This window comes from Anastrepha obliqua, chromosome 1 (assembly GCF_027943255.1).
Source record: "Anastrepha obliqua isolate idAnaObli1 chromosome 1, idAnaObli1_1.0, whole genome shotgun sequence".
Lineage (NCBI taxonomy): Eukaryota > Metazoa > Arthropoda > Insecta > Diptera > Tephritidae > Anastrepha > Anastrepha obliqua.
In genome coordinates, this window is record NC_072892.1 from 171968034 (window position 1) to 171971813 (window position 3780).

The 3780-nt window shown below is 37.4% G+C and overlaps 1 pseudogene; it reads left to right on the forward strand.

The window, feature by feature from the left end:
* Positions 1-236: 236 nt before the first annotated feature.
* Positions 237-362, forward strand: LOC129236603 (U2 spliceosomal RNA; annotated as a pseudogene).
* Positions 363-3780: the final 3418 nt, after the last annotated feature.

Here is a 3780-nt window from a genome sequence, read left to right on the forward strand (position 1 = left end):
CATATATACGCTCGAATACATTTTCTTACTGTGCTCAGCCAAGGCTGGTAGTCATGCACTGTGGCGATATGAATGCACAAATGCACATACACAGGCACGAACATGAAATCAAACAGCTCGCCGTGTTTAAGTGAATCGGTATAAATATTTCGTACATTAATTTTTGTGAGCGTGTAATTCTCAAAAGGTTTATTAGAAAATGTAATGACAAGGTAGTTTGTTGGTTGTGTATGGTTATCGCTTCCCGGCCTTATGGCTAAGATCAAAGTGATCAAATGGGCGGAGTGTTTTAGGAGCTTGCTCCACCTCTGCCACGGGTTGGCCCGGTATTGCAGTACCACCGGGATTTCGGCCTTGAATAAATACAAGAAGAAATATACAAATACATTTAACTTTGGTGGGAAGAGACATACATTTTTATATGAATACAAGTAGACGAAAATGGAAGAAATTTGTAAGTCTGTTTCTTCGGTCCGTTTGGGTATTTTTTTTTGACAACATCGAAACCAAAGCATTTGTGTCATATTTTATCTATCATAAGCCACTCGTATCATTTGTTGAAATTGAAAATATTGAGGATGAATAATAATAAAATGAAGAAAATAAAATATGAACTTTATAGCAATATTATAATGAACCTATAATTATCCCGCTCCTAATGCTGCTTTCGTCTTATTCTCTCTCAGTTTGTTTTACGGAAGGTTTCACTTCTATCGAGTCTAACCGTTAGACTGGAATTTGTTTTTTCTGTCGATATTCACGACACTTTTCTGCATTATTTTTCGGCATAATTGCGGTAAATATTTAAAAATGAAAATATTTACGAATATAAAAATACGGACGCAATACAGCACACACGGTAGCTATTATGAGCGTCGTAACGCGTATAATACACAGACGTACTAACATACACGCAAACATTCGTGGGACGCTTGGTTTGAATTTTTTATACATATGTATGTATGCTATACTATGGCCTAGCCTGTGTACGTACATACATATTTGTGTTCTGAACTTCCAACAAAACAATGCTTATTAATATACACATATGCATCTACATACAACCGCACACACAGGCCACTCACTTTATTCCTGTAAATGCGTATGTCGTCCAAAGCTAAAATTCTATGCCTAGCGATTACAAGAACAAAATGCATTAATAGGCGCAGGCGTAGCGGCTATCATCCTAGTTGCCATAGCGCTGAACAGTCGCGGCGGCGCCGAACAGTTTCAACTATTGTACTGTGCAACAAAAACTCATTATCAAAAAATTGATTTATAAATTCGAGCTCATAGTTCTAAGAGCAAGTACTTTCCTTCATAAAACGAACCGCCCATATGCCCATATTTTCTCGACAATTCGAAAATAGTCAATATTGGAATATTTCGCGTAGAATTATTTGCCAATATTCAATTTTTGTCAAGTCGAGTGCCCGCGGCTCCGTAAATATGTTTGCACCCATATATGTATGTAAATATATGTTTCTAAATGCTCGACAACCGCAGCTGCCTGTTCAAGGTTACTGTACATTAGGCCGGGTCGATTTGTGGGAAGGCAAAAAAATCGCCCATTGCTCTGTGAAAATCATATTCTAGGGATCAGAATAAGAAATTTTGACGAAGGAACCATACCTCTAAAACGATTTCTGATGTCCCCCAATATGGGTCGAACTTTTTAGTTTCTTTTCTATAACTCACATTCATTCATTTACATATGTTGACTAAATAAATTTCTTAAGAGAAAAAATAGATAATATTATAAATAAATAAAAATAAAGAAAAAACATAGCCATTTAGCTGATTTTTTCATGTAAAGGCCAAAAATGGTGATATTTTGAAATTGGGGGACATCAGAATTCGTTTTAGAGGTATGGTTCCTTCGGCAAAGTTTCTTATTTTGATCCCTAGAATACGATTTTCATAGAGCAATGAGCGATTTTTAAATCGACCCGCCCTACTGTACATGCAATGCTGTGCCTATGAATGCGCGCTGGATTTCTTGAGAAATTTTACCGTATGTTTTGCTGTGGCGAGGCACATATGTACATACACACAACATATATACATATATCCCCATATATACATACATATATAAATTCACAAATTTAAATTTGCTTATGCCATCCTTCTGTGTGCCTGGTAATGAAGCATTTTCTATACATACATATATATACGTATATCTTTTTTCTTCTTCTTTTTGGTGCCGCTTTTTCGTTTCATCGAGTCTCAAATCACTCCCAACGATTCTAAAGAAGTTTTCACTTCAAAAAGTTTGTTGTCATGTGGAATCACCGGTATAAAATATACAAAAATGTTGATGGCTTTTCCGAGCGCGGCTTGAAGCGAATGACGACAAAAAAGCAGGATAAAGTGATCGTTCCACTTTTTAAGCGGAAGTCTTCTTTGTGACTACGACAAGCACGATCGGTTCTTGCTAAAATGAGAATAGATATAAGTATCAACACCGTCGAACGTCGGCTAAGGAGGTGAACATATCGTACCGTCCCACATTACCAAAACCACTGCTTTCAGAAATAAGCATTGAGAAACAACAAAACAAGAAAATGGCGTCACAGTAACGGACTGGTCTTCCCAGTCCGCAGACGCCAACCCCATTGAAAATGTGTGGGCAACTATGAAAACGCATCTTGCCGGAAGGCCAGTCCATGATTTAAAGCAACTCGTGCGTCAGGTTTGCAAAATCTAGTCCTGTTTGTTGACGAGCAGGCAGAAAAGCTGGTTCAAAGCATAAAGAAAATGCCAATCTATACTTGACAACGAAAAAGACTACACGGCTTATAGAGTTCGTAGTTGTGTACATACTTTGATGTAGAAAAATTTTAAATATATATCTTTTATACTGCATGAAAAATTGGGGTTCCTTTTTTCTGACACAGAGTGTATATTAATTTATTCCATCTTTCTAATCAATAACAAATTTATCTGCACTGGAAAACTCAACTAACGGTCTTTTCCAGGTTCTGTCCGGTATTACTCAAGGTAGTATTCTCGGCCCAATTACATAACTTTATAATTTGTATTAAGGATGTAAGTTTATGTGTTCTCTTTTTGAAGTTCCGCCTTTCCGTTGATGATCTTAAAATATAGTTTGCCATATCGAATGTAGAAGGTTTGGATCTATTGGCATCTGACATAGACAGAGTTTATTTTATATTTGGACAAATGATCCCAATAATTTTTTTCAGAAAAAGTAAATAAAAGTAAGTAAATTATACGATTTCAATTTTGTCATTGTCAAATCGTCTTTCACACTTGCCTTCATTCGACGTTTTGCTTCCGACTTTACGGATCCCTACACTTTGAAGTCACTATTTACTTTACTCGTACGATTCAAATTGGATTATGCCGTCTTTATTTGGAGTCTTTATCATCAGTGCCACATCAATAGACTTGAACGCATTCAAAAGAAACTTTTGCGTTTTGCGCTCAAATCCTTCAACTTCACTAATCCGATTCCTTCACATAATGCAAGGTGTGCATTACTAAATTTAAAATCCTTACAAAGTAGAAGAACTCTGCTTGCTCTTTGCGCTATCGATTGGCCACCAGGAGGCAGCACCCGCCACAAGTAATGGTTTGGGCCGCTGTAACCGCAGATGAGCGTTCTTCAATCGTTTTCATCGAGCCTGGCGTCAAGGTTAATGCGAAATATTATCGGAAAAGTATTGCGGAGGTTGCTTTGCAGCCGTGGGCAGACAAACTTTTCGGTGGCAGACCATGGGCGTTTCAACAGAACTCGACGCCGTCTCACAAAGCTCG